Source organism: Pinus tabuliformis, chromosome 2_2, assembly GCF_031772625.1.
Source record: "Pinus tabuliformis cultivar Carrire ecotype Pingquan chromosome 2_2, CPIR1, whole genome shotgun sequence".
In the NCBI taxonomy this organism is placed as follows: Eukaryota; Viridiplantae; Streptophyta; class Pinopsida; order Pinales; family Pinaceae; genus Pinus; species Pinus tabuliformis.
In genome coordinates this window covers 749,849,335-749,861,756 of record NC_142300.1, presented here as the reverse complement: position 1 = coordinate 749,861,756, position 12,422 = coordinate 749,849,335, and positions in this window count along the sequence as shown.

The following is a 12,422-nucleotide window of genomic DNA, read 5'->3' as shown; positions in this document are numbered from 1 at the left end:
AATATATGGCCTGGCCTCCATCCCAGTTTGATTTGGTGCTGTTCCTTCTTTGTTTATCCCTTGTAGGATGTCTTTGAAGGATGTGTTACTTGGTTTTTTCCCTGCGCCTATACCACTCCCTTCAGCTCTGTTATTATTCCTACCATTGACAGCTGCTCCCCCTCTCAATCTCAGATTAAGTATGATTGTTGACAGGGGTCTAATCTGGTATTCCCAGAGATATTTTGAATCTTGTAGTGCTCTGCCTTCATATATCAGATTTTGAGATCTGATGGGGAATCCTAGTTGTTTCATGATCATTTCCTGTACTTGATTAATAGTATCCGCTTCTTTCACCCAGATAAACTTCGATTTTCCTTCTGGTATCTTTATGAATACTTGGAATCGTCTTGCCAGAGTTCCAACTCTTGTATTCGATGGATTTGTTGCTGAGATTTTGATCTGTGGCTTCTGCATGTCCCATATCGAAGGATGGGCATCCAGATCTGACAGGCGGTGAGGCCGATTTGTCATGCGGGATCGATCTGCTAAACGGGGATCTAGTTCAATGAGCCCAGATCTCGTTCTGTACGGACTCTTCAGGATCGGTGTAGCATAGGGTCGATTTTCCCTAAAATTGTCTAGATCTGATAGTCTAGGGTTCAAACTGATCAGGGCGCCGCGGAATGGAAGGAGTGACTCCCATGCAGGGCTCCATGGTAGTATGGAAGCCAGATCTATACCAAACAAGAACAGATCAGCGTTCAGTTGTTTAAAGAAAAGGGTTTGCCCTCCATACCTTATACGAAGTCTATGATTTTCCTCCTTGCGGGTTCCATTATTTCGGAAGACCTCTTCCTTGCCCAGCTTGTTCTCAATAGCAGCTAAGGCCTGTAGGCCGCCTGTCGAATAGCCGTTCGAACTGTATATTTTGACCCAAAGATAGTCGGTGGTCTTTATCAGATCTTGGCAGACAGAGGGTTCCTTAAGATCTGAGATCGCTTGAATCAGATGCTGCAGTGGCGGTCGATCGGCAACGGCTCTGGCTCCTCCATAAGCCAGCAAAACCTCTAGTGATCCGGAGGAACAGGGGAAGCTAATAGCCGCGTCCATCTCCAGGTTCGATCTCGGATCTCTGTTCCTCTATCTCATCATATACAAAGTTATATATATGGATTTAGTATTTTGGAATAATTGAATTTTTAAAAGTTTATAATTTAAATTTTTGTTAGATTCCTAATAAATTAAATTTGAAAATATCTCTAATAAATTTCTAAAATAACTAATTATAACTACAAGGAATAATTATAATTATAGGATTGAATATTTTAGTATGTCTTATTGAGGAGGCTCGTCCAACGAGTTGAACTAGTAAAACTTGAAAACTATAACAATTAACTTAAATACACCCTTCAATAAAATATTTTTAGGAAAATATTACTCTTTTACTTATTTAAAATACTAAAATTTGATAAATAACTAGATTAATTAATTAAAATTTTAATAATAAATATCTTTTTGCTTTACACAAAATTTCATCTATATTTATATGATGAATGAGAAATGCTTTTGAGGACCAAATCCCAAATCATAGTAGCCATATTTATTTTAAATCTTATTAGAAAAAATTACACAATTCAGTGTATTCTTAAAAATTTAGAACTTAACATGAATAACTACACAAATATTCTTTTACAGAATAATTTAAATATTAAATATATAGTTGATTATAATTAATGTGAAATGGAATATCCTTTCATCTATTTTCAATCATCCCATATGAAATTATTTGCACGACATATTTTATTTTATTTATTTTTATTTAGACCGATAGGGCTTTTTTTGAATCAGTGGATCTTCTACACTTCTTTTTTACATATGACATCTGGCAAGTCGATCCTCCCTCCTTACATCTGGTTTTAGGCATTAATTTTTTGTGTGCTCACTCCCCCATCTTCGGTTGTGAACCATCAAATCTAGTAGTATGATAAAAGACATCCGTCCATGTCCCCATCTTCAGTTGTGAACCATCCTCCATATTGCACGATCATTGCATCCACAGATTTCTATGCCAAGAGAACACACTAGATGTTCGAATTTTCGAGGACAAGACTGCCAGCTGGGAACGCTAAAACCGCCAGAAATTTAAGATCTGGAAACTGTATTTTCTTTATGAGGAGCCATGGTGGAAGAGCGATTCATATTGAAATTATGAGATTTATCTTCATCTTTACTTCGTTATCTAATTTTTCAACCGATTCCACGGCTTCCTTGGATGACATGACAGATATCGACCCTTCTTCATGGGGTTTCTCACCTCCATTGATACCCCATGGCGGCCCTCTCTTCTACATGAAATATATCAAAGACAGCCTTCGCTCTGGCAAGTAAGTCGACAGGTGATAATTTATAGATTAAGAAAATTGTTCTGTTTGCATTTTGAACGGGGGATGTTGCAATCTTTTGTTGATTTTGGTTGTTTGATTGAGTAATTTGCAAGAGGGGTTTGTCCAAATTTTTTCAGCGGAAGACCTCGCCAAGCCAATGAAAAATATCAAGGGCTCATTGTCATAAACCTGTATGCTTAATTGATTAACATCCAATTAGGAGACTAGCCACAATAAGTGGCTAAAAAATCCCCTTTTCTTTGGATGAGGTTTTGATATTGAAAAATAATTTCTATTTTTTTTTTGTTTTTCCACAGGGAAGATCTAGATGCAAGTTTTTGTTAGAAAAGGCTCGATGACAACTGTCTTTGATGTATGCAGTAGTAATTGGGCATTGTCATGTTTTAATATTGATGGGCATTGTCATGTTTTAATATTGACAAACAATTTTTCCTCAATTGCAATGTATATTTAATTTTGTCAACAACTTTTCCTGAATAGCATTGGATATTAAAATTTCTCTTTCAGGACCCGTAAATATGCCATGTTTTCTTTTGCAATGTATATTCAAATTTCTCCTCCTCTCATATAGTAAATATACAATTTATATTTGAAATAAGTAAATATGCCATTTTTATTTTTCCTGGAAAAGGAAAGCAGCACAAACACAGTAATACTGCAAACAACACATCATAAATATCCGACATTTTACTACAAGAACACAAAAAAATAAGAAACATTTACGGCTACTGTGAAAACGTTTGACAAATAAATTCCACTATTAGGACATAGAACCAAACCGAAAAGGTAGATGAAACGGAGAAAGAGAAAAAAGTTACAAGTTGCGAGCGTGAAGTAATTCTAAAGACAAGCTTGTAGTTTAGGAAATTGGCGATGTAATTTGTTTGAATCGACAATCAATCCATAGCATGTTTGTGTTATATATTTATACAATAGACGAATGGAACACCAAAATATCAATCTCTGAATAGAATGGCATTTGCGAACAAACAATAACAAGATTAATAATGGAATGGCATTTTCAAACAAATAATAACAAGATTAGTCTCTAGAGCACTCGACTCCTCTCCCCTCAACTATCGAAAGATGTATATCAAGTGTAAAATCTCATGCACCAGAACATATATCAAGTGTACGTAGTATTTTGGTTGTAGTTGCAACTAGGTTTTATATAATTTGAGTTAATAAATCTCACAATTTTTTCTGTAAGTGGCTACTGGACTTTATATAACCAACCAATCATGACAATGAATGTTATTAATGTGAAACTTATGCCAGAAAAGTGAGAGAGTTCATTGGCTTACTCTCAAATAATTGAAATGATTTTTGTTCTGCCATTGGCTAGAGAAACAACATATTCTAGCCATATGACTGCACTGTGTTTGATAACAACAATGGATATTGAACTGCTTACCCATTATGTGAGTTCAAGTTGTGATTCATGTTACAATGAATGAAACCATGATATCTTCAGAGTAAGATAAGATGTCATGAAATACATTGAAATTCAATTTGAAATTAGGTTATAATAATTCTAATTTCTGGATATATGATAAATGGATATTTTATGCAATTTTCAATACATTTGTTGCTTGTGGCAATATAGCATCCAGAGGTATAAAGTATAAAATTTGTCATGTTAAAAGTGAAAATTCTTTTTTTGCTGAAGCAAGGAAGGGACCTTCTATTCATATGAAGCTAAAAAAATGTTACATAAAATACAACGGGCGCCTTATGCTTAGGTATCTGAGCCCACTGCTCAAGAATTAGGCTAAGGGCCCACAAAACCGAGCAACCTTTTAAACGAAACCTTCAAAAAGTCAATAAGCGGACCCCATGCGGAAATAGAGAGCACAATGATAATATTTCAATTCCGTAGGGTGGATAACCATAGAGCAGTTGTTCCGCCTGAAATCCCTTAACCCGCTCCTGAGTAGGAACGTGCAAGGAAGATATCTCAGTCCCACCAGCCAACAAGCACAATAAATCTCATTCGTAGATCTGCAACCTCTAGATCCAACGGCTATGAAGGATATTGGGCTAGAAAGATGAGCAAGGAATACCCGTGTGATGAAGGAAATATTCTCTGTCCTCCTTGGGCCATGTGTAAAATGGTTAGTGGGTTAGTGGCATTGGAGGCATTTTTGTAAAACCAATTATGGTAATGCGGACGCCCGATAACCACTTTTACTGTAGCAAAACCACCATGTACTTTAGCAAAGCTATTGGTGCCTCCTTTTGGTTTCTCGCTCTTTCTCCTATGCCAACCATCCATCTGTGGGGCCCAGAAATACCAGTAAGTTTACCCGATACAGAAATAGAGACCACAGTGAAAATAGTTCGAATCCACAAGGTGGATAACCATCGAGCAGCTGTTCTGCCCAAAGTCCCTCAACCCGCTCTTGAGCAGGAACGTGCAAGGAAGACAACCCGGTCCCACTAGCCAACAAGCACAACAAACCTTAGCCGTAGATCTATAACCTCTAGATCCAATGGCTTTGATGGATATCGGGTTAGAAAGAAGAGTGAGGAATACACGCTCGATGAAGGGTATTCTCTCTCCTCCTTGGGCCACGTGTAGACTGGCTAGTGGCATCGGAAGCCTTTCTGTAAAACCACTTATGGTGTGTTAAAAATGAAAATTAAAAATAGGGCGTTATTTTTATTTTTTCACTTTTGACCATTGAAAATTTAAATGGACTAAAATCCTAATAGAATAGTTTCAAGGATGAAAGTTTTATTCGATAAAAAAATTATTAAGAAATTGATTACCTATTTAAGAAACCTAGGTTTGTTGGGAATTTTCTGTTTAATTCCAAAACAAAAATATGAACAGAGAGTAATACTCTGTTTTTACCACACAGGATTTTAACACAGCGGAACAAAAAAAATGTTTCCAGAACACAGAGTTTTACACACACACACATAAAACTTGTATTCATTAAAGGATTTCTGTTACAAAAGATTCTTCCTCTTCCAAAGGGATTACAACCAGAGACTGCTTCAAATGCAGTTCCAAAAACTCACTCTGTCTCTCAAGAAAAATTTACAATGTTGTGTAAAAAAATTTTTTTACATTCGTTCTCTTCTTCAAAAGATTTTATTTACTGTTGTATAAAAACCTCTTTTTTTACTTATTACATTTACACTACTATGCATTACATTCAACCTGGTGAAAAATTCTTCTTACATTCGCTGCAGCTAGCTTTTCCCTTTTTTTTAATGAACGAACAACAACCCAAAAACAAAAAACCACAACAATTCCTTTTTACTTTTTCCGTAAAAACCAAAAACTACACCCGTGGATAAAAAAATAATAAAATTAAAATCTTACCAACGTTTACCAACCCAAAGTAAATTACATTTACTGTTTTACTGACAAAAATGGCGGTCAACGAAACTTCCACTTCACGTAAATTGCTACAAGATTGTACATCATGCGATTTGCGATTTGATCGCATCGCGCAATCGCATTCGGTGGAAGAATAAAAGTGGAGCACAAACATATGGGTGCGATCTGCGATATGCGATCGGATCGCATCGCAACATCGCAATCGCAGAAATCAAGTGAACAGACGGAGGTAGTGGGCATGCATGCGATTTGCGATCTGCGATTAGATTGCATCGCAAGGAAAAAACATGTAGTTTTCTAAAATAATAACGCGGCAATTTGAAATTAGATTTCAACACTCCCCTTTAATTTCAATTGCTGGGTTATCAGTCATACCCAGACATTTCCTCAAAAACTCAAAACTTTTCTGTCCCAATGGCTTGGTTAGAATGTCTGCAACCTGCTCCTGAGTCCTGAAGTGTTCTAAGACAATTTCTCCACTGTTTACCAATTCCCTAATGTAATGAAACTTTGTGTCAATGTGTTTCGTTCTCTTATGAAACACAAAATTCTTGGATAAAGCAATCACTGAGCTATTGCCACAAAAAATCACAGTTGCTTTTGCTTGTTCTTGGCATAAGCTTCTTAACATTCTTCTCATCCAAACTGCTTGACATGCTGCTGCTGTAGCTGCCACATATTCTGCCTCTGCTATAGACAATGCTACAATAGGTTGTTTCTTAGAAGCCCATGAAATGGCTCCTGAACCCATGTGAAAAACATAACTGGATGTGCTTTTCCTATCATCTACGCTTCCAGCCCAATCACTATCAGTGTATCCAATTAAATCTGAACATTCTGAGACAGTATATAAAATGCCAAACCTTTTAGTACCTTTAACATATCTCAGAATTCTTTTTGCTACCTGCCAATGTGCTTCTTTTGGCCTTTCCATGAATCTGGAAATTAAACTAACAACAAACATTATATCTGGCCTAGTTGCAGTCAAATACATTAGGCTGCCAACTATGCTCTTATACAAGCTAGGATCAAAATCCTTGCTACTGTCCTCTTTGCTGAGTTTTAATCCCATCACCGTGGGAGTGATTGCTGCCTTGCTGTCCTGCATGATAAATCTTTCCAATACTTCATTTACATATTTTGCTTCTGAGATAAAAATTCCATTTTCATTTTGATCTACTTCTATTCCTAAGAAGTATCTCAGCAAACCCATGTCAGTCATTTCAAATTCTTCTTTCATGACTGTTTTGAAGTTTTCAATAAGATAAACATCATTACCTGTGAAAATAACATCATCAACATATAACACAACAATTATAATTTTACCATTCTTTTCTTTGATGTAGAGGGTGGGTTCTCCCTCACATTTTGCAAATTCATTTTCCAGTAGATAGGAATCTATTCTACTGTACCATGCTCTTGGCGCTTGCTTCAGCCCATAAAGAGCTTTCTTCAATCTGCACACTTTGTGCTCTTGGCCTTTCTTTTCATAGCCTAGAGGTTGTTCAATGTAAACCTCTTCCTTTAACACTCCATTTAGGAATGTTGACTTCACGTCCATTTGGTAAACTTTCCACTTGTTTTGTGCTGCTATGGACAACACTGCTCTCACTGTTTCCATTCTTGCAACCGGTGCAAATGTTTCATCATAGTCTCTCCCATACTACTGCTTGTATCCCTTGACAACCAGCCTTGCTTTGTGTCTTTCTATTTTGCCTTCAGCATCGCTCATGGTCTTGTAGACCCATTTGACTCCAATAACTTCTTTTCCTTTTGGTAGTTCAACCAAATCCTATGTCTTGTTTCTTTCAATGGCATTGATCTCCTCATCCATAGCTTCTATCCATTTCCTATCCTTAATAGCTTCTTCAAAATGAATAGGGTCATCAACATGACAATATAAAGCAAACAAATAATTCATACCTTCATTATAAATGTCACTTAAATTTCTGAATTTCTTACCTCTTTCATTTGGTGTGCAAGTGCTTGAAGAAGCACTTGAATTTCCTCCTTGTGGTGTGCTTGGAGAAGCACTTTCATTTCTCCTCAAGGGTGTCTCTTGCTGTCCTTGTGTTGGCACTGTTGTTTGGGGATGTATTTCGGCCATCTCCTCATCATCTTCATCATGAGACAAACAGTTTTTAACATTCACTGTTTTCTCTATGCTTCCATCCCAAGCTTCCTCCTCAATGAATTGAACATCTCTGCTCACAAAAAACTTCTTGGTAGATGGGATATACAACCTGTAAGCTTTGGATTCCTCACTGTATCCAATGAAAATACATTTCTCCCCTTTGTTGTCCAACTTCCTCCTTAGTTGATCTGGAATGTGTGCATAAGCCACACAACCAAAAACTTTTATGTGGGTGACTCCTTGCTTTCTTCCACTCCATGCTTCTTCCGACACTTTGTTCATGACTGCTTTTGTAGGGCATCTATTCAAAATATACACTGCACAATGTATAGCTTCAGCCCAATAATCATTTGGCAAATGCTTTGCCTTTAACATACTCCTCGCCATGTCCATGATTGTCCTATTCTTCCTTTTAGCAACTCCATTTTGTTGCGGGGTGTACCTAGCTGTAAACTGCTTATGGATTCCATTTTCTCTACAAAACCATAGAAATTCTTTACAGATATACTCACCTCCTCTATCAGTTCTCAGAACTTTGATATGCAGCCCGCTTTGGTTTTCTACAAGTGCCTTGAAATTTCAAAAATTTTCAAACACTTCACTCTTGTTCTTTAGGAAATAAACCCAAGTCTTTCTGGTGAAATCATTAATGAATGTTAGAAAATATTGGCTGCCTGCTAGTGATGCAGTTTGCATCGGTCCACATAAGTCTGAGTGGACAATCTATAAGGGTGCTTTTGCCCTTATGATTTTCCCTGATGGAAAACTTTCTCTATGTTGTTTCTCTAATATACAACCTTCACAGAGGCTGTCCGGTTTCTCTATCAATGGTAATCCTCTTACCATTCCTTTTCTACTCAACAAGTTAAGACCTCCAAAGTTGAGATGTCCAAATCCCAAGTGCCACAACCAATTTTCATCCTTTGGTTCACTTTGGAAAGCCTCTTGTGTCACTGCTACTATTACTTCTTTGTTTTTTAAATCTGCCCTTATTCTAAGAGGGAACATCTTGTTCCTTGTCATCTTCACTTCAGCAATACATCTTTTGCTGGGTGCTCTAACCATGATGGTGCATACATCATTCTCAAAGAAAACATTGTACCCCTTTTGAACAATCTGTCCAATACTTAAGAGGTTACACTTCATTCCAGGAACATAATAGGCATCTGCTATGGTTTTCTTTTTACCTTTCTTGGTAAATATTTTTACTTCTCCTTTTCCCATAACAGAAATTTTACTATCAGTCCCAAGTGTGACTTGTGACTTCACACTCTGATCTAAAACAAAAAACAGGGCTATGTTTCCTGTCATATGGTTGTTGCAACCAGAGTCTAGAAACCATATATCTTCACTGTTAGTTTCAGCCATGTTACAAGCTAAAAGCACATTATCTTGGTTGATATTTTCTCTAGTAATATTTGCACTAGATCTATTATTCATATCATGCTGCTTCTTCCTACATTCATTTGCATAATGCCCATATTTTTTACAATAATAGCATTGGATATTGGATTTTTCATACCTTTGTCCTTGAGCATGATGTTGTCCACTTTGTTGGTTGCTGCCTTGGCCTTGGTTCTGATTTGGATTGTTGCCTCTTCCTTGAGCATTTACTGGACTGTTCCTTCCACCTCTGTTTTGGCTTCTGCCTCTTCCTCTCTTGTTTCCTCTGCCTTGACCTCTTCCTCTTCCAAAGGACATCTGGGTCTTAAAGGCTTGTTCTAGAGATGAGTTTTCATTTCTACTGAACTTCTACTCATGTGTTATCAGTGATGCATGGAGTTCATCAACTGAAAAGTTTGTGAGATCCTTTGTCTCTTCTATGGTGGTGACAATCACATCGAACTTTGAGGGTAGGACCCTCAATAGTTTTTCCACAATCCTCCTTTATTCAAGGGTTTCTCCATGAGATCTTATTTGTGTGACCAGACCAATCACATGTGTGAAGAATGAGTCAATATTATCTAACTCCTTCATGCACAGGTTCTCAAAATCTCTCCTCAGCAACTGTAGTTTTGTTGTCTTCACTTTCTCCATGCCTTGATAGGCTGTCTTGAGAGTTTTCCATGCTTCTTTGGATGTTTTGGCTGCTGCTATCCTTGGAAACACACTCTCATGCACTGCTTCATATAAAAATATGAGGGCTTTGGAGTCCTTCTTCTTATTTCTCTTCAACAGATCTTTCTCTGCCTGAGTTAATCTATTAAACTCATCTTCATCTCCTGGTTCTTCAAACCCATATTCAACAAGTTCCCATAAATCTTGTGAGGCAAACAGAGCTCTCATGGTTATTGCCCAATAGTCATATTTTTTCCCATTAAACTGTGGGAGATGAGTATTAAAAATACCCATGCTAGTGCTGATGCTGGCCATTCTTGCACTCTAAACTATGCTTCAAATACCTGACTATGTATTTAAAATAACTGGCTGTTTCTTCAGCACAAAAAAAATCTTGAGAAATACCTTGGATTTTTTTCTTGACTGAGTCTTCACTCTACTGGAGAAACTACTGCAATAGAAAGAACCTTCCTTCAGCTTCTTTGACACCTTCAAAGAGCTTGGACAAGCTCTGATACCAATGTTGGGAATTTTCTGTTTAATTCCAAAACAAAAATATGAACAAAGAGTAATACTCTGTTTTTACCACATAGGATTTTAACACAACGGAACAAAAAAAATGTTTCCAGAACACAGAGTTTTACACACACACATAAAACTTGTATTCATTAAAGGATTACTGTTACAAAAGATTCTTCCTCTTCCAAAGGGATTACAACCAGAGACTGCTTCAAATGCAGTTCCAAAAACTCACTCTGTCTCTCAAAAAAATTTACAATGCTGTGTAAAGAAAATTTCTTACATTCGTTCTCTTCTTGAAAAGATTTTATTTACTGCTGTGTAAAAACCTCTTTTTTTACTTATTACATTTACACTGCTGTGCATTACATTCAACCTGGTGAAAAATTCTTCTTACATTCGCTGCGGCGAGATTTCCCTTTTTTTTAATGAACGAAAAACAACCCAAAAACAAAAAAACATTACAATGCCTTTTTACTTTTTCCGTAAAAACCAAAAACTACACCCATGGATAAAAAACTAATAAAATTAAAATCTTACCAACGTTTACCAACCCACAGTAAATTACATTTACTGTTTTACTGACATTTACTGTTTTATTGACAAAAACGGCGGTCAACGAAACTTCCACTTCACGTAAATTGCTGCAAGCTTGTACATCATGTGATTTGCGATTTGATCACATCACACAATCGCATTCAATGGAAGAATAAAAGTGGAGAACAAACATACGGGTGCGATCTGTGATCGGATCGCATCGCAACATTGCAATCGCAGAAATCAAGTGAACAAACCGAGGTAGTGGGCATGCATGCGATTTGTGACCTGCAATTAGATCACATCGAAAGGAAAAAACATGTAGTTTTCTGAAATGATAACGCGGCAGTTTGAAATTAGATTTCAACAAGGTTGAGGATTAGAATAGAATTCTAAATACTTATTATGGAAGGAAAAAAAAAAGAGGCTTTTTAAGTTTTGATTATTTTTGTTACCATTTAAATTTAACTGGTTGGAATTCTTAATTTTCTTTTAATTATAAATTTGAACGGTTTCATCTCCATAATCCGAGTCTCTCGTAACATTCAAAAATAGATTTGTACAACATAATTTTAATAAAAAAATCCAAAACTTAAACTTTGAAAGATGACAAATTGAAACGAAATCGAAAATGTGGTTGCCATTTGGCCTTAAGATGACAAATATTAACCTATGAGGATTTTAGGATCTCTGTCGCTGCCACTTGGCCCTATAGTTTTGGAGCACTAACAAACTCTCGATCCTTCAACAGTACAATTTGTGCAGCCTCGTGGCACTAGTTTCCATACGACAATTGCTTGTTGCTATAACGGTGAAATGTTGCTATAACAGTAAAATATGCACAGTTTCAACTCTAATCGCACATATCTCCTCTGGTTGTCGCGCGCAAAGTACTGAAACATGCGAACCATTACTCATATTTCTTCGAATATAGAAAATGTTTTATTGTTTCTTTAATATATTTTACGCTAATGAAAATGGATTATTTCACACTAAGGGCCACACCTTATGTGTAGATTTCCCAAATTTCTAATTTCACCTTTTTTTTTTTTTTTAATTTGACTTTGTTTATATCTCTTTGTTTTTCTAAAGATCTTAAATCTACAGGTAAAATATGTTTATGTTACAAAAAGATAATATGAATGAAAATTTAATAATCATAACTGTGATTTTTGATCGGATCAAATTTTCATTTAGTATTTCTTTTTAAGTGATTGTATCACATAAATTAAAATATAAAAAATCATAATCATTTTTTTTAAAGTACATTAATATGCGACAACTTGATTCGGTACCGGGCTACAAAATCATAAATGTATTCTAAATACATACACAGAAACATGCATAATATATATGTGAATGAGTTCAACTAGGATCTCAAATATGTTTGAATTCAAGTATTTCTATCCAATGTAAAAAAACCCTAATTTCATAA